Here is an 18,264-nt window from a genome sequence, read left to right on the forward strand (position 1 = left end):
ACCTCTGGGTTATGGGCCCAGCATGCTTCCGCTGGGACACTCTGTTTTCAGCCACCCCTGAGAAGACTTAAACTCACAATCTCTGGCTTGGGAGGTCAGTTTTTTAGGCATCCATCGACCTCTGGGTTATGGCAGTTTTTATATTTCTGTTTGCTGAAAACAAACTGGATAGAAGAGGATGGTTTCGATCCATAAATCACTGGGTTAACTGCCCAGCATACTTCCACTTCATCACTCCACTTTAAGGCACCCCAAAATAATAATTGAACTCACAATACATGGATTAGGAGGCCAGTTTCTTAGGCCACTGTGGCACTGTGTGATCAGCATGACCTATACGAACTGATAGAAGCAGATAAAAAAACAATCACGAAGGGCCCAGAGAGATGCCCATGAAAGTATCCTTTTTTTAATCCCTATTTGCACTTCATTTCTAAAAATACGATGGCTTCAACATCTTTGTTACATGAACTCTCTTCTTCTTTCCCAAACTGCCTTCATCCACCCCAGATGGGACTCGAACCCACAATCCCTGGCTTAGAAGGCCAGTGCCTTATCCATTAGGCCACTGGGGTACTTGCCAAAACCTACCTTGATAGCAGGGAGTGATTTCGATCCATCGACCTCTGGGTTACGGGGCCATCACGCTTCCGCTGCGCCTCTGTAATCAGTGTGACCTATACAAACTGACAGAAGCAGTCAAACAAAGAATCACAGAGGGAACTGAGACATGCCCATGAAATTATGCTATTTTTTATTTATGGTTGCAATTTATTTCTAAAAATAAAAATGGATTGCAGAGGATGGTTTCGATCCATAGACCTCTGGGTTAGGGGCCCAGCACGCTTCCGCTGGGACACTCTGCTTTCATCCGCCACTGATAAGACTTACACTCACAATCCCTGGCTTGGGAGGCCAGTTTTTTAGGCCACTGGGGCATGGTGTAATCAGCATGACCTATACGAACTGATAGAAACAGTAAAAAATTTGAATGACGAAGGGCACTGAGACATGCCCATGATATTTAGCTTTTTTTGATCGCTGTTTGCAATTAATTTCTAAAAATAAAGATTTTTAGCAGAGGATGGTTTCCATCCATAGACCTCTGGGTTATGGGTCCAGCATGCTTCCGCTGGGACACTCTGTTTTCAGCCACCCCTGAGAAGACTTAAACTCACAATCTCTGGCTTGGGAGGTCAGTTTTTTAGGCATCCATCGACCTCTGGGTTATGGCAGTTTTTATTTTTCTGTTTGCTGAAAACAAACTGGATAGAAGAGGATGGTTTCAATCCATAAATCACTGGGTTAACTGCCCAGCATACTTCCACTTCATCACTCCACTTTAAGGCACCCCAAAATAATACTTGAACTCACAATACATGGATTAGGAGGCCAGTTTCTTAGGCCACTGTGGCACTGTGTGATCAGCATGACCTATACGAACTGATAGAAGCAGATAAAAAAAACAATCACGAAGGGCCCAGAGAGATGCCCATGAAAGTATCCTTTTTTTAATCCCTATTTGCACTTCATTTCTAAAAATACGATGGATTCAACATCTTTGTTACATGAACTCTCTTCTTCTTTCCCAAACTGCCTTCATCCACCCCAGATGGGACTCGAGCCCACAATCCCTGGCTTAGAAGGCCAGTGCCTTATCCATTAGGCCACTGGGGTACTTGCCAAAACTGATCATGATAGCAGAGAGTGATTTCGATCCATCAACCTCTGGGTTACGGGGCCATCACGCTTCCGCTGCGCCTCTGTAATCAGTGTGACCTATACAAACTGACAGAAGCAGTCAAACAAAGAATCACAGAGGGAACTGAGACATGCCCATGAAATTATGCTATTTTTTATTTATGTTTGCAATTAATTTCTAAAAATAAAAATGGATTGCAGAGGATGATTTCGATCCATAGACCTCTGGGTTAGGGGCCCAGCACGCTTCCGCTGGGACACTGCTTTCATCCGCCACTGATAAGACTTACACTCACAATCCCTGGCTTGGGAGGCCAGTTTTTTAGGCCACTGGGGCATGGTGTAATCAGCATGACCTATACGAACTGATAGAAACAGTAAAAAATTTGAATGACGAAGGGCACTGAGACATGCCCATGATATTTAGCTTTTTTTGATCGCTGGTTGCAATTAATTTCTAAAAATAAAGATTTTTAGCAGAGGATGGTTTCCATCCATAGACCTCTGGGTTATGGGCCCAGCATGCTTCCGCTGGGACACTCTGTTTTCAGCCACCCCTGAGAAGACTTAAACTCACAATCTCTGGCTTGGGAGATCAGTTTTTTAGGCATCCATCGACCTCTTGGTTATGGCAGTTTTTATATTTCTGTTTGCTGAAAACAAACTGGATAGAAGAGGATGGTTTCAATCCATAAATCACTGGGTTAACTGCCCAGCATACTTCCACTTCATCACTCCACTTTAAGGCACCCCAAAATAATACTTGAACTCACAATACATGGATTAGGAGGCCAGTTTCTTAGGCCACTGTGGCACTGTGTGATCAGCATGACCTATACGAACTGATAGAAGCAGATAAAAAAAAAGAATCACGAAGGGCACAGAGAGATGCCCATGAAAGTATCCTTTTTTTAATCCCTATTTGCACTTCATTTCTAAAAATACGATGGCTTCAACATCTTTGTTACATGAACTCTCTTCTTCTTTCCCAAACTGCCTTCATCCACCCCAGATGGGACTCGAACCCACAATCCCTGGCTTAGAAGGCCAGTGCCTTATCCATTAGGCCACTGGGGTACTTGCCAAAACTGATCTTGATAGCAGAGAGTGATTTCGATCCATCGACCTCTGGGTTACGGGGCCATCACGCTTCCGCTGCGCCTCTGTAATCAGTGTGACCTATACAAACTGACAGAAGCAGTCAAACAAAGAATCACAGAGGGAACTGAGGGAACTGAGACATGCCCATGAAATTATGGTATTTTTTATTTATGTTTGCAATTAATTTCTAAAAATAAAAATGGATTGCAGAGGATAGTTTCGATCCATAGACCTCTGGGTTAGGGGCCCAGCACGCTTCAGCTGGGACACTCTGCTTTCATCCGCCACTGATAAGACTTGCACTCACAATCCCTGGCTTGGGAGGCCAGTTTTTTAGGTGACTGGGGCATGATGTAATCAGCATGACCTATACAAACTGATAGAAACAGTAAAAAATTTGAATGACGAAGGGCACTGAGACATGCCCATGATATTTAGCTTTTTTTGATCGCTGGTTGCAATTCATTTCTAAAAATAAAGATTGTTAGCAGAGGATGTTTTCCATCCATAGACCTCTGGGTTAGGGGCCCAGCACACTTCCGCTGGGACACTCTGCTTTCATCCGCCACTGATAAGACTTACACTCACAATCCCTGGCTTGGGAGGACAGTTTTTTAGGCCACTGGGGCATGGTGTAATCAACATGACCTATACGAACTGATAGAAACAGTAAAAAATTAGAATGACGAAGGGCACTGAGACATGCCCATGATATTTAGCTTTTTTTGATCGCTGGTTGCCATTAATTTCAAAAAATAAAGATTGTTAGCAGAGGATGGCTTCATCCATCAACCTCTGGGCCCATCACGTTTCCGCAGCGCCACTCTGCTTCAACCCACGGAGGGCACTGAGACATGCCATTGATATTATGCTTGTTTTTATCCCTGGTTGCAGTTAATTTCTGAAAATAAAAATGGATTGCAATTAATTTCTAAAAATAAAAATTGCGAGCCGAAGATGGCTTCAGTTCGTCGACCTCTGGGCCCAGCACGTTTCCACAGTGCCCCTCTGCTTCAACCCACCCCAGAAGGGACTCGAACCCTCAATCCCTGGCTTAGGAGGCCAGTGCCTTATCCATTAGGCCACTGGGGCACTGTGAAGTTTACGGGGCCATCACGCTTCCGCTGCGCCTCTGTAATCAGTGTGACCTATACAAACTGACAGAAGCAGTCAAACAAAGAATCACAGAGGGCACTGAGTCATGCCCATGAAATTATGCTATTTTTTATTTATGGTTGCAATTAATTTCTCAAAATAAAAATGGATTGCATTGGATGGTTTCGATCCATAGACCTCTGGGTTATGGGCCCAGCACACTTCCGCTGGGACACTGTTTTCAGCCACCCCTGACAAGACTTAAACTCACAATCCCTGGCATGGGAGGCCATTTTTTTAGGCATCTGGGGCATGGTGTTATAGCATGACCTATACGAACTTAAAGAAACAGTAAAAAAAAGAATCACGTAGGGCACTGAGACAAGCCCATGATATTTAGCTTTTTTTGATCGCTGGTTGCAATTAATTTGTAAAAATAAAAATTGCAAGCTGAGGATGGCTTCAGTTCATCGACCTCTGGGCCCAGCACGTTTCCACAGCGCCGCTCTGCTTCAACCCACCCCAGAAGGTACTCGAACCCTCAATCCCTGGCTTAGGAGGCCAGTGCCTTATCCATTAGGCCACTGGGGCACTGTGAATAAAGCATGACCTATACGAACTGATAGAAGCAGTAAGGAAAATATATAATGGAAGGCAACGAGAAATGCCCATGAAATTATGCTTTTTTTCATTTATGTTTGCACTTCATTGCTAAAAATAAAACTGGATAGCAGAGGATGGTTTCCATCCATCGACCTCTGGGTTATGGGCCCAGCACGCTTCCACTGGGAAACTCTGCAGCCGCCCCTGACAAGACTTACACTCACAATCCCTGGCATGGGAGGCCAGTTTTTTAGGCATCTGGGGCATGGTGTTATAGCATGACCTATACAAACTGATAGAAACAGTAAAAAAAAAGAATCACTTACGGCACTGAGACATGCCCATGATATTTAGCTTTTTTGAACGCTGATTGCAATTAATTTGTAAAAATAAAGATAGTTAGCAGTTTTTATATTTCTGTTTGCTGAAAACAAACTGGATAGAAGAGGATGGTTTCGATCCATAAATCACTGGGTTAACTGCCCAGCATACTTCCACTTCATCACTCCACTTTAAGGCACCCCAAAATAATACTTGAACTCACAATACATGGATTAGGAGGCCAGTTTCTTAGGCCACTGTGGCACTGTGTGATCAGCATGACCTATACGAACTGATAGAAGCAGATAAAAAAAAACAATCATGAAGGGCACAGAGAGATGCCCATGAAAGTATCCTTTTTTTAATCCCATTTTGCACTTCATTTCTAAAAATACAATGGCTTCAACATCTTTGTTACATGAACTCTCTTCTTCTCTCCCAAACTGCCTTTATCCACCCCAGATGGGACTCGAACCCACAATCCCTGGCTTAGAAGGCCAGTGCCTTATCCATTAGGCCACTGGGGTACTTGCCAAAACTTAACTTGATAGCAGAGAGTGATTTCGATCCATCGACATCTGGGTTACTGGGCCATCACGCTTCCGCTGCGCCTCTGTAATCAGTGTGACCTATACAAACTGACAGAAGCAGTCAAACAAAGAATCACAGAGGGAACTGAGACATGCCCATGAAATTATGCTATTTTTTATTTATGTTTGCAATTCATTTCTAAAAATAAAAATGGATTGCAGAGGATGGTTTCGATCCATAGACCTCTGGGATATGGGCCCAGCACGCTTCCACTGGGACACTCTGCTTTCATCCGCCACTGATAAGACTTACACTCACAACCCCTGGCTTGGGAGGCCAGTTTTTTAGGCCACTGGGGCATGGTGTAATCAGCATGACCTATACGAACTGATAGAAACAGTAAAAAATTAGAATGACGAAGGACACTGAGACATGCCCATGATATTTAGCTTTTTTTGATCGCTGGTTGCAATTAATATGTAAAAATAAATATTGTTAGCAGAGGATGGTTTCCATCCATAGACCTCTGGGTTATGGGCCCAGCATGCTTCCGCTGGGACACTCTGTTTTCAGCCACCCCTGAGAAGACTTAAACTCACAATCTCTGGCTTGGGAGGCCAGTTTTTTAGGCCACTGGGGCATGGTGTAATCAGCATGACCTATACGAACTGATAGAAACAGTAAAAAAAATTGAATGACGAAGGGCACTGAGACATGCCCATGATATTTAGCTTTTTTTGATCGCTGGTTGCAATTAATATCTAAAAATAAATATTGTTAGCAGAGGATGGTTTCCATCCATAGACCTCTGGGTTATGGGCCCAGCATGCTTCCGCTGGGACACTCTGTTTTCAGCCACCCCTGAGAAGACTTAAACTCACAATCTCTGGCTTGGGAGGTCAGTTTTTTAGGCATCCATCGACCTCTGGGTTATGGCAGTTTTTATATTTCTGTTTGCTGAAAACAAACTGGATAGAAGAGGATGGTTTCGATCCATAAATCACTGGGTTAACTGCCCAGCATACTTCCACTTCATCACTCCACTTTAAGGCACCCCAAAATAATACTTGAACTCACAATACATGGATTAGGAGGCCAGTTTCTTAGGCCACTGTGGCACTGTGTGATCAGCATGACCTATACGAACTGATAGAAGCAGATAAAAAAAAGAATCACGAAGGGCACAGAGAGATGCCCATGAAAGTATCCTTTTTTTAATCCCTATTTGCAATTCATTTCTAAAAATATAATGGCTTCAACATCTTAGTTACATGAACTCTCTTCTTCTTTCCCAAACCGCCTTCATCCACCCCAGATGGGACTCAAACCCACAATCCCTGGCTTAGAAGGCCAGTGCCTTATCCATTAGGCCACTGGGGTACTTGCCAAAACCTACCTTGATAGCAGAGAGTGATTTCGATCCATCGACATCTGGGTTACTGGGCCATCACGCTTCCGCTGCGCCTCTGTAATCAGTGTGACCTATACAAACTGACAGAAGCAGTCAAACAAAGAATCACAGAGGGAACTGAGACATGCCCATGAAATTATGCTATTTTTTATTTATGTTTGCAATTAATTTCTAAAAATAAAAATGGATTGCAGAGGATGGTTTCGATCCATAGACCTCTGTGTTAGGGGCCCAGCACGCTTCCGCTGGGACACTCTGCTTTCATCCGCCACTGATAAGACTTACACTCACAATCCCTGGCTTGGGAGGCCAGTTTTTTAAGCCACTGGGGCATGGTGTAATCAGCATGACCTATACGAACTGATAGAAACAGTAAAAAAAATTGAATGACGAAGGGCACTGAGACATGCCCATGATATTTAGCTTTTTTTGATCGCTGGTTGCAATTAATATCTAAAAATAAATATTGTTAGCAGAGGATGGTTTCCATCCATAGACCTCTGGGTTATGGGCCCAGCATGCTTCCGCTGGGACACTCTGTTTTCAGCCACCCCTGAGAAGACTTAAACTCACAATCTCTGGCTTGGGAGGTCAGTTTTTTAGGCATTTCATCGACCTCTGGGTTATGGCAGTTTTTATATTTCTGTTTGCTGAAAACAAACTGGATAGAAGAGGATGGTTTCGATCCATAAATCACTGGGTTAACTGCCCAGCATACTTCCACTTCATCACTCCACTTTAAGGCACCCCAAAATAATACTTGAACTCACAATACATGCATTAGGAGGCCAGTTTCTTAGGCCACTGTGGCACTGTGTGATCAGCATGACCTATACGAACTGATAGAAGCAGATAAAAAAAAAGAATCACGAAGGGCACAGAGAGATGCCCATGAAAGTATCCTTTTTTTAATCCCTATTTGCAATTCATTTCTAAAAATATAATGGCTTCAACATCTTAGTTACATGAACTCTCTTCTTCTTTCCCAAACCGCCTTCATCCACCCCAGATGGGACTCAAACCCACAATCCCTGGCTTAGAAGGCCAGTGCCTTATCCATTAGGCCACTGGGGTACTTGCCAAAACCTACCTTGATAGCAGAGAGTGATTTCGATCCATCGACATCTGGGTTACTGGGCCATCACGCTTCCGCTGCGCCTCTGTAATCAGTGTGACCTATACAAACTGACAGAAGCAGTCAAACAAAGAATCACAGAGGGAACTGAGACATGCCCATGAAATTATGCTATTTTTTATTTATGTTTGCAATTAATTTCTAAAAATAAAAATGGATTGCAGAGGATGGTTTCGATACATAGACCTCTGGGTTAGGGGCCCAGCACGCTTCCGCTGGGACACTCTGCTTTCATCCGCCACTGATAAGACTTACACTCACAATCCCTGGCTTGGGAGGCCAGTTTTTTAAGCCACTGGGGCATGGTGTAATCAGCATGACCTATACGAACTGATAGAAACAGTAAAAAAAATTGAATGACGAAGGGCACTGAGACATGCCCATGATATTTAGCTTTTTTTGATCGCTGGTTGCAATTAATATCTAAAAATAAATATTGTTAGCAGAGGATGGTTTCCATCCATAGACCTCTGGGTTATGGGCCCAGCATGCTTCCGCTGGGACACTCTGTTTTCAGCCACCCCTGAGAAGACTTAAACTCACAATCTCTGGCTTGGGAGGTCAGTTTTTTAGGCATCCATCGACCTCTGGGTTATGGCAGTTTTTATATTTCTGTTTGCTGAAAACAAACTGGATAGAAGAGGATGGTTTCAATCCATAAATCACTGGGTTAACTGCCCAGCATACTTCCACTTCATCACTCCACTTTAAGGCACCCCAAAATAATACTTGAACTCACAATACATGGATTAGTAGGCCAGTATCTTAGGCCACTGTGGCACTGTGTGATCAGCATGACCTATACGAACTGATAGAAGCAGATAAAAAAAGAATCACGAAGGGCACAGAGAGATGCCCATGAAAGTATCCTTTTTTTAATCCCTATTTGCACTTCATTTCTAAAAATACAATGGCTTCAACATCTTTGTTACATGAACTCTCTTCTTCTTTCCCAAACTGCCTTCATCCACCCCAGATGGGACTCGAACCCACAATCCCTGGCTTAGAAGGCCAGTGCCTTATCCATTAGGCCACTGGGGTACTTGCCAAAACTTACCTTGATAGCAGAGAGTGATTTCGATCCATCGACCTCTGGGTGACAGGGCCATCACGCTTCTGCTGCGCCTCTGTAATCAGTGTGACCTATACAAACTGACAGAAGCAGTCAAACAAAGAATCACAGAGGGATCTGAGACATGCCCATGAAATTATGCTATTTTTTATTTATGTTTGCAATTCATTTCTAAAAATAAAAATGGATTGCAGAGGATGGTTTCGATCCATAGACCTCTGGGATATGGGCCCAGCACGCTTCCGCTGGGACACTCTGCTTTCATCCGCCACTGATAAGACTTACACTCACAATCCCTGGCTTGGGAGGCCAGTTTTTTAGGCCACTGGGGCATGGTGTAATCAGCATGACCTATACGAACTGATAGAAACAGTAAAAAATTAGAATGACGAAGGACACTGAGACATGCCCATGATATTTAGCTTTTTTTGATCGCTGGTTGCAATTAATTTCTAAAAATAAAGATTGTTAGCAGAGGATGGTTTCCATCCATAGACCTCTGGGTTATGGGCCCAGCATGCTTCCGCTGGGACACTCTGTTTTCAGCCACCCCTGAGAAGACTTAAACTCACAATCTCTGGCTTGGGAGGTCAGTTTTTTAGGCATCCATCGACCTCTGGGTTATGGCAGTTTTTATATTTCTGTTTGCTGAAAACAAACTGGATAGAAGAGGATGGTTTCGATCCATAAATCACTGGGTTAACTGCCCAGCATACTTCCACTTCATCACTCCACTTTAAGGCACCCCAAAATAATAATTGAACTCACAATACATGGATTAGGAGGCCAGTTTCTTAGGCCACTGTGGCACTGTGTGATCAGCATGACCTATACGAACTGATAGAAGCAGATAAAAAAAAAGAATCACGAAGGGCACAGAGAGATGCCCATGAAAGTATCCTTTTTTAATCCCTATTTGCACTTCATTTCTAAAAATACAATGGCTTCAACATCTTTGTTACATGAACTCTCTTCTTCTTTCCCAAACTGCCTTTATCCACCCCAGATGGGACTCGAACCCACAATCCCTGGCTTAGAAGGCCAGTGCCTTATCCATTAGGCCACTGGGGTACTTGCCAAAACTTACCTTGATAGCAGAGAGTGATTTCGATCCATCGACCTCTGGGTTACGGGGCCATCACGCTTCCGCTGCGCCTCTGTAATCAGTGTGACCTATACAAACTGACAGAAGCAGTCAAACAAAGAATCACAGAGGGAACTGAGACATGCCCATGAAATTATGCTATTTTTTATTTATGTTTGCAATTCATTTCTAAAAATAAAAATGGATTGCAGAGGATGATTTCGATCCATAGACCTCTGGGTTAGGGGCCCAGCACGCTTCCGCTGGGACACTCTGCTTTCATCCGCCACTGATAAGACTTACACTCACAATCCCTGGCTTGGGAGGCCAGTTTTTTAGGCCACTGGGGCATGGTGTAATCAGCATGACCTATACGAACTGATAGAAACAGTAATAAATTAGAATGACCAAGGACACTGAGACATGCCCAAGATATTTAGCTTTTTTTGATCGCTGGTTGCAATTAATTTCTAAAAATAAAGATTGTTAGCAGAGGATGGTTTCCATCCATAGACCTCTGGGTTATGGGCCCAGCATGCTTCCACTGGGACACTCTGTTTTCAGCCACCCCTGAGAAGACTTAAACTCACAATCTCTGGCTTGGGAGGTCAGTTTTTTTAGGCATCCATCGACCTCTGGGTTATGGCAGTTTTTATATTTCTGTTTGCTGAAAACAAACTGGATAGAAGAGGATGGTTTCGATCCATAAATCACTGGGTTAACTGCCCAGCATACTTCCACTTCATCACTCCACTTTAAGGCACCCCAAAATAATACTTGAACTCACAATACATGGATTAGGAGGCCAGTTTCTTAGGCCACTGTGGCACTGTGTGATCAGCATGACCTATACGAACTGATAGAAGCAGATAAAAAAAAGAATCACGAAGGGCACAGAGAGATGCCCATGAAAGTATCCTTTTTTTAATCCCTATTTGTGCTTCATTTCTAAAAATACAATGGCTTCAACATCTTTGTTACATGAACTCTCTTCTTCTTTCCCAAACTGCCTTCATCCACCCCAGATGGGACTCGAACCCACAATCCCTGGCTTAGAAGGCCAGTGCCTTATCCATTAGGCCACTGGGGTACTTGCCAAAACCTACCTTGATAGCAGAGAGTGATTTCGATCCATCGACATCTGGGTTACGGGGCCATCACGCTTCTGCTGCGCCTCTGTAATCAGTGTGACCTATACAAACTGACAGAAGCAGTCAAACAAAGAATCACAGAGGGAACTGAGACATGCCCATGAAATTATGCTATTTTTTATTTATGGTTGCAATTCATTTCTAAAAATGAAAATGGATTGCAGAGGATGGTTTCGATCCATAGACCTCTGGGTTATGGGCCCAGCACGCTTCCGCTGGGACACTCTGCTTTCATCCGCCACTGATAAGACTTACACTCACAATCCCTGGCTTGGGAGGCCAGTTTTTTAGGCCACTGGGGCGTGGTGTAATCAGCATGACCTATACGAACTGATAGAAACAGTAAAAAATTAGAATGACGAAGGACACTGAGAAATGCCCATGATATTTAGCTTTTTTTGATCGCTGGTTGCAATTAATTTCTAAAAATAAAGATTGTTAGCAGAGGATGGTTTCCATCCATAGACCTCTGGGTTATGGGCCCAGCATGCTTCCGCTGGGACACTCTGTTTTCAGCCACCCCTGAGAAGACTTAAACTCACAATCTCTGGCTTGGGAGGTCAGTTTTTTAGGCATCCATCGACCTCTGGGTTATGGCAGTTTTTATATTTCTGTTTGCTGAAAACAAACTGGATAGAAGAGGATGGTTTCGATCCATAAATCACTGGGTTAACTGCCCAGCATACTTCCACTTCATCACTCCACTTTAAGGCACCCCAAAATAATACTTGAACTCACAATACATGCATTAGGAGGCCAGTTTCTTAGGCCACTGTGGCACTGTGTGATCAGCATGACCTATACGAACTGATAGAAGCAGATAAAAAAAAGAATCACGAAGGGCACAGAGAGATGCCCATGAAAGTATCCTTTTTTTAATCCCTATTTGTGCTTCATTTCTAAAAATACAATGGCTTCAACATCTTTGTTACATGAACTCTCTTCTTCTTTCCCAAACTGCCTTCATCCACCCCAGATGGGACTCGAACCCACAATCCCTGGCTTAGAAGGCCAGTGCCTTATCCATTAGGCCACTGGGGTACTTGCCAAAAACTACCTTGATAGCAGAGAGTGATTTCGATCCATCGACATCTGGGTTACGGGGCCATCACGCTTCTGCTGCGCCTCTGTAATCAGTGTGACCTATACAAACTGACAGAAGCAGTCAAACAAAGAATCACAGAGGGAACTGAGACATGCCCATGAAATTATGCTATTTTTTATTTATGGTTGCAATTCATTTCTAAAAATGAAAATGGATTGCAGAGGATGGTTTCGATCCATAGACCTTTGGGTTATGGGCCCAGCACGCTTCCGCTGGGACACTCTGCTTTCATCCGCCACTGATAAGACTTACACTCACAATCCCTGGCTTGGGAGGCCAGTTTTTTAGGCCACTGGGGCATGGTGTAATCAGCATGACCTATACGAACTGATAGAAACAGTAAAAAATTAGAATGACGAAGGACACGGAGACATGCCCATTATATTTAGCTTTTTTTGATCGCTGGTTGCAATTAATTTCTAAAAATAAAGATTGTTAGCAGAGGATGGTTTCCATCCATAGACCTCTGGGTTATGGGCCCAGCATGCTTCCGCTGGGACACTCTGTTTTCAGCCACCCCTGAGAAGACTTAAACTCACAATCTCTGGCTTGGGAGGTCAGTTTTTTAGGCATCCATCGACCTCTGGGTTATGGCAGTTTTTATATTTCTGTTTGCTGAAAACAAACTGGATAGAAGAGGATGGTTTCGATCCATAAATCACTGGGTTAACTGCCCAGCATACTTCCACTTCATCACTCCACTTTAAGGCACCCCAAAATAATACTTGAACTCACAATACATGGATTAGGAGGCCAGTTTCTTAGGCCACTGTGGCACTGTGTGATCAGCATGACCTATACGAACTGATAGAAGCAGATAAAAAAAAGAATCACGAAGGGCACAGAGAGATGCCCATGAAAGTATCCTTTTTTTAATCCCTATTTGTGCTTCATTTCTAAAAATACAATGGCTTCAACATCTTTGTTACATGAACTCTCTTCTTCTTTCCCAAACTGCCTTCATCCACCCCAGATGGGACTCGAACCCACAATCCCTGGCTTAGAAGGCCAGTGCCTTATCCATTAGGCCACTGGGGTACTTGCCAAAAACTACCTTGATAGCAGAGAGTGATTTCGATCCATCGACATCTGGGTTACGGGGCCATCACGCTTCTGCTGCGCCTCTGTAATCAGTGTGACCTATACAAACTGACAGAAGCAGTCAAACAAAGAATCACAGAGGGAACTGAGACATGCCCATGAAATTATGCTATTTTTTATTTATGGTTGCAATTCATTTCTAAAAATGAAAATGGATTGCAGAGGATGGTTTCGATCCATAGACCTCTGGGTTATGGGCCCAGCACGCTTCCGCTGGGACACTCTGCTTTCATCCGCCACTGATAAGACTTACACTCACAATCCCTGGCTTGGGAGGCCAGTTTTTTAGGCCACTGGGGCGTGGTGTAATCAGCATGACCTATACGAACTGATAGAAACAGTAAAAAATTAGAATGACGAAGGACACTGAGAAATGCCCATGATATTTAGCTTTTTTTGATCGCTGGTTGCAATTAATTTCTAAAAATAAAGATTGTTAGCAGAGGATGGTTTCCATCCATAGACCTCTGGGTTATGGGCCCAGCATGCTTCCGCTGGGACACTCTGTTTTCAGCCACCCCTGAGAAGACTTAAACTCACAATCTCTGGCTTGGGAGGTCAGTTTTTTAGGCATCCATCGACCTCTGGGTTATGGCAGTTTTTATATTTCTGTTTGCTGAAAACAAACTGGATAGAAGAGGATGGTTTCAATCCATAAATCACTGGGTTAACTGCCCAGCATACTTCCACTTCATCACTCCACTTTAAGGCACCCCAAAATAATACTTGAACTCACAATACATGGATTAGGAGGCCAGTTTCTTAGGCCACTGTGGCACTGTGTGATCAGCATGACCTATACGAACTGATAGAAGCAGATAAAAAAAAGAATCACGAAGGGCACAGAGAGATTCCCATGAAAGTATCCTTTTTTTAATCCCTATTTGTGCTTCATTTCTAAAAATACAATGGCTTCAACATCTTTGTTACATGAACTCTCTTCTTCTTTCCCAAACTGCCTTCATCCACCCCAGATGGGACTCGAACCCACAATCCCTGGCTTAGAAGGCCAGTGCCTTATCCATTAGGCCACTGGGGTACTTGCCAAAACCTACCTTGATAGCAGAGAGTGATTTCAATCCATCGACCTCTGGGTTACGGGGCCATCACGCTTCCGCTGCGCCTCTGTAATCAGTGTGACCTATACAAACTGACAGAAGCAGTCAAACAAAGAATCACAGAGGGAACTGAGACATGCCCATGAAATTATGCAATTTTTTATTTATGGTTGCAATTCATTTCTAAAAATAAAAATGGATTGCAGAGGATGGTTTCGATCCATAGACCTCTGGGTTATGGGCCCAGCACGCTTCCGCTGGGACACTCTGCTTTCATCCGCCACTGATAAGACTTACACTCACAATCCCTGGCTTGGGAGGCCAGTTTTTTAGGCCACTGGGGCATGGTGTAATCAGCATGACCTATACGAACTGATAGAAACAGTAAAAAATTAGAATGACGAAGGACACGGAGACATGCCCATTATATTTAGCTTTTTTTGATCGCTGGTTGCAATTAATTTCTAAAAATAAAGATTGTTAGCAGAGGATGGTTTCCATCCATAGACCTCTGGGTTATGGGCCCAGCATGCTTCCGCTGGGACACTCTGTTTTCAGCCACCCCTGAGAAGACTTAAACTCACAATCTCTGGCTTGGGAGGTCAGTTTTTTAGGCATCCATCGACCTCTGGGTTATGGCAGTTTTTATATTTCTGTTTGCTGAAAACAAACTGGATAGAAGAGGATGGTTTCGATCCATAAATCACTGGGTTAACTGCCCAGCATACTTCCACTTCATCACTCCACTTTAAGACACCCCAAAATAATACTTGAACTCACAATACATGGATTAGGAGGCCAGTGTCTTAGGCCACTGTGGCACTGTGTGATCAGCATGACCTATACGAACTGATAGAAGCAGATAAAAAAAAAGAATCACGAAAGGCACAGAGAGATGCCCATGAAAGCATCCTTTTTTTAATCCCTATTTGTACTTCATTTCTAAAAATACAATGGCTTCAACATCTTTGTTACATGAACTCTCTTCTTCTTTCTTTCCCAAACTGCCTTCATCCTCCCCAGATGGGACTCGAACCCACAATCTCTGGCTTAGAAGGCCAGTGCCTTATCCATTAGGCCACTGGGGTACTTGCCAAAACCTAGCACAGAGTGATTTCGATCCATCGACATCTGGGTTACGGGGCCATCACGCTTCTGCTGCGCCTCTGTAATCAGTGTGACCTATACAAACTGACAGAAGCAGTCAAACAAAGAATCACAGAGGGAACTGAGACATGCCCATGAAATTATGCTATTTTTTATTTATGGTTGCAATTCATTTCTAAAAATGAAAATGGATTGCAGAGGATGGTTTCGATCCATAGACGTCTGGGTTATGGGCCCAGCACGCTTCCGCTGGGACACTCTGCTTTCATCCGCCACTGATAAGACTTACACTCACAATCCCTGGCTTGGGAGGCCAGTTTTTTAGGCCACTGGGGCGTGGTGTAATCAGCATGACCTATACGAACTGATAGAAACAGTAAAAAATTAGAATGACGAAGGACACTGAGAAATGCCCATGATATTTAGCTTTTTTTGATCGCTGGTTGCAATTAATTTCTAAAAATAAATATTGTTAGCAGAGGATGGTTTCCATCCATAGACCTCTGGGTAATGGGCCCAGCATGCTTCCGCTGGGACACTCTGTTTTCAGCCACCCCTGAGAAGACTTAAACTCACAATCTCTGGCTTGGGAGGTCAGTTTTTTAGGCATCCATCGACCTCTGGGTTATGGCAGTTTTTATATTTCTGTTTGCTGAAAACAAACTGGATAGAAGAGGATGGTTTCGATCCATAAATCACTGGGTTAACTGCCCAGCATACTTCCACTTCATCACTCCACTTTAAGGCACCCCAAAATAATACTTGAACTCACAATACATGGATTAGGAGTCCAGTGTCTTAGGCCACTGTGGCACTGTGTGATCAGCATGACCTATACGAACTGATAGAAGCAGATAAAAAAAAGAATCACGAAGGCACAGAGAGATGCCCATGAAAGTATCCTTTTTTTAATCCCTATTTGCACTTCATTTCTAAAAATAAAATGGCTTCAACATCTTTGTTACATGAACTCTCTTCTTCTTTCCCAAACTGCCTTCATCCACCCCAGATGGGACTCAAACCCACAATCCCTGGCTTAGAAGGCCAGTGCCTTATCCATTAGGCCACTGGGGTACTTGCCAAAAACTACCTTGATAGCAGAGAGTGATTTCGATCCATCGACATCTGGGTTACGGGGCCATCACACTTCTGCTGCGCCTCTGTAATCAGTGTGACCTATACAAACTGACAGAAGCAGTCAAACAAAGAATCACAGAGGGAACTGAGACATGCCCATGAAATTATGCTATTTTTTATTTATGGTTGCAATTCATTTCTAAAAATGAAAATGGATTGCAGAGGATGGTTTCGATCCATAGACCTCTGGGTTATGGGCCCAGCTCGCTTCCGCTGGGACACTCTGCTTTCATCCGCCACTGATAAGACTTACACTCACAAACCCTTGCTTGGGAGGCCAGTTTTTTAGGCCACTGGGGCGTGGTGTAATCAGCATGACCTATACGAACTGATAGAAACAGTAAAAAATTAGAATGACGAAGGACACTGAGAAATGCCCATGATATTTAGCTTTTTTTGATCGCTGGTTGCAATTAATTTCTAAAAATGAAGATTGTTAGCAGAGGATGGTTTCCATCCATAGACCTCTGGGTTATGGGCCCAGCATGCTTCCGCTGGGACACTCTGTTTTCAGCCACCCCTGAGAAGACTTAAACTCACAATCTCTGGCTTGGGAGGTCAGTTTTTTAGGCATCCATCGACCTCTGGGTTATGGCAGTTTTTATATTTCTGTTTGCTGAAAACAAACTGGATAGAAGAGGATGGTTTCGATCCATAAATCACTGGGTTAACTGCCCAGCATACTTCCACTTTATCACTCCACTTTAAGGCACCCCAAAATAATACTTGAACTCACAATACATGGATTAGGAGGCCAGTTTCTTAGGCCACTGTGGCACTGTGTGATCAGCATGACCTATACGAACTGATAGAAGCAGATAAAAAAAAGAATCACGAAGGGCACAGAGAGATGCCCATGAAAGTATCCTTTTTTTAATCCCTATTTGTGCTTCATTTCTAAAAATACCATGGCTTCAACATCTTTGTTACATGAACTCTCTTCTTCTTTCCCAAACTGCCTTCATCCACCCCAGATGGGACTCGAACCCACAATCCCTGGCTTAGAATGCCAGTGCCTTATCCATTAGGCCACTGGGGTACTTGCCAAAACCTACCTTGATAGCAGAGAGTGATTTCAATCCATCGACCTCTGGGTTACGGGGCCATCACGCTTCCGCTGCGCCTCTGTAATCAGTGTGACCTATACAAACTGACAGAAGCAGTCAAACAAAGAATCACAGAGGGAACTGAGACATGCCCATGAAATTATGCAATTTTTTATTTTTGGTTGCAATTCATTTCTAAAAATAAAAATGGATTGCAGAGGATGGTTTCGATCCATAGACCTCTGGGTTATGGGCCCAGCACGCTTCCGCTGGGACACTCTGCTTTCATCCGCCACTGATAAGACTTACACTCACAATCCCTGGCTTGGGAGGCCAGTTTTTTAGGCCACTGGGGCATGGTGTAATCAGCATGACCTATACGAACTGATAGAAACAGTAAAAAATTAGAATGACGAAGGACACTGAGACATGCCCATGATATTTAGCTTTTTTTGATCGCTGGTTGCAATTAATTTCTAAAAATAAAGATTGTTAGCAGAGGATG

The 18,264-nt window shown here is 43.5% G+C and overlaps 17 non-coding genes across 17 annotated transcripts; all 17 read right to left on the bottom strand.

The window, feature by feature from the left end:
• Positions 1-502: 502 nt before the first annotated feature.
• Positions 503-575, bottom strand: trnar-ucu (transfer RNA arginine (anticodon UCU)). The gene has a single exon. It is a non-coding gene; the product is annotated as a tRNA-Arg (tRNA).
• A 1,029-nt stretch (positions 576-1,604) lies between these two features.
• Positions 1,605-1,677, bottom strand: trnar-ucu (transfer RNA arginine (anticodon UCU)). Its single transcript has one exon. It is a non-coding gene; the product is annotated as a tRNA-Arg (tRNA).
• Positions 1,678-2,705: 1,028 nt separating this feature from the next.
• On the bottom strand, positions 2,706-2,778 carry trnar-ucu (transfer RNA arginine (anticodon UCU)). The gene has a single exon. It is a non-coding gene; the product is annotated as a tRNA-Arg (tRNA).
• Positions 2,779-3,821: 1,043 nt separating this feature from the next.
• On the bottom strand, positions 3,822-3,894 carry trnar-ccu (transfer RNA arginine (anticodon CCU)). Its single transcript has one exon. It is a non-coding gene; the product is annotated as a tRNA-Arg (tRNA).
• A 521-nt stretch (positions 3,895-4,415) lies between these two features.
• trnar-ccu (transfer RNA arginine (anticodon CCU)) lies at positions 4,416-4,488 on the bottom strand. Its single transcript has one exon. It is a non-coding gene; the product is annotated as a tRNA-Arg (tRNA).
• A 787-nt stretch (positions 4,489-5,275) lies between these two features.
• Positions 5,276-5,348, bottom strand: trnar-ucu (transfer RNA arginine (anticodon UCU)). The gene has a single exon. It is a non-coding gene; the product is annotated as a tRNA-Arg (tRNA).
• Positions 5,349-6,659: 1,311 nt separating this feature from the next.
• trnar-ucu (transfer RNA arginine (anticodon UCU)) lies at positions 6,660-6,732 on the bottom strand. Its single transcript has one exon. It is a non-coding gene; the product is annotated as a tRNA-Arg (tRNA).
• A 1,032-nt stretch (positions 6,733-7,764) lies between these two features.
• Positions 7,765-7,837, bottom strand: trnar-ucu (transfer RNA arginine (anticodon UCU)). The gene has a single exon. It is a non-coding gene; the product is annotated as a tRNA-Arg (tRNA).
• A 1,029-nt stretch (positions 7,838-8,866) lies between these two features.
• trnar-ucu (transfer RNA arginine (anticodon UCU)) lies at positions 8,867-8,939 on the bottom strand. The gene has a single exon. It is a non-coding gene; the product is annotated as a tRNA-Arg (tRNA).
• Positions 8,940-9,968: 1,029 nt separating this feature from the next.
• On the bottom strand, positions 9,969-10,041 carry trnar-ucu (transfer RNA arginine (anticodon UCU)). The gene has a single exon. It is a non-coding gene; the product is annotated as a tRNA-Arg (tRNA).
• A 1,030-nt stretch (positions 10,042-11,071) lies between these two features.
• On the bottom strand, positions 11,072-11,144 carry trnar-ucu (transfer RNA arginine (anticodon UCU)). The gene has a single exon. It is a non-coding gene; the product is annotated as a tRNA-Arg (tRNA).
• Positions 11,145-12,173: 1,029 nt separating this feature from the next.
• trnar-ucu (transfer RNA arginine (anticodon UCU)) lies at positions 12,174-12,246 on the bottom strand. Its single transcript has one exon. It is a non-coding gene; the product is annotated as a tRNA-Arg (tRNA).
• A 1,029-nt stretch (positions 12,247-13,275) lies between these two features.
• Positions 13,276-13,348, bottom strand: trnar-ucu (transfer RNA arginine (anticodon UCU)). Its single transcript has one exon. It is a non-coding gene; the product is annotated as a tRNA-Arg (tRNA).
• Positions 13,349-14,377: 1,029 nt separating this feature from the next.
• Positions 14,378-14,450, bottom strand: trnar-ucu (transfer RNA arginine (anticodon UCU)). The gene has a single exon. It is a non-coding gene; the product is annotated as a tRNA-Arg (tRNA).
• A 1,034-nt stretch (positions 14,451-15,484) lies between these two features.
• trnar-ucu (transfer RNA arginine (anticodon UCU)) lies at positions 15,485-15,557 on the bottom strand. Its single transcript has one exon. It is a non-coding gene; the product is annotated as a tRNA-Arg (tRNA).
• A 1,020-nt stretch (positions 15,558-16,577) lies between these two features.
• On the bottom strand, positions 16,578-16,650 carry trnar-ucu (transfer RNA arginine (anticodon UCU)). The gene has a single exon. It is a non-coding gene; the product is annotated as a tRNA-Arg (tRNA).
• A 1,029-nt stretch (positions 16,651-17,679) lies between these two features.
• On the bottom strand, positions 17,680-17,752 carry trnar-ucu (transfer RNA arginine (anticodon UCU)). The gene has a single exon. It is a non-coding gene; the product is annotated as a tRNA-Arg (tRNA).
• Between the last annotated feature and the right edge of the window lie 512 nt (positions 17,753-18,264).

Source organism: Salmo trutta, unplaced genomic scaffold (genome assembly GCF_901001165.1).
Source record: "Salmo trutta unplaced genomic scaffold, fSalTru1.1, whole genome shotgun sequence".
In the NCBI taxonomy this organism is placed as follows: Eukaryota; Metazoa; Chordata; class Actinopteri; order Salmoniformes; family Salmonidae; genus Salmo; species Salmo trutta.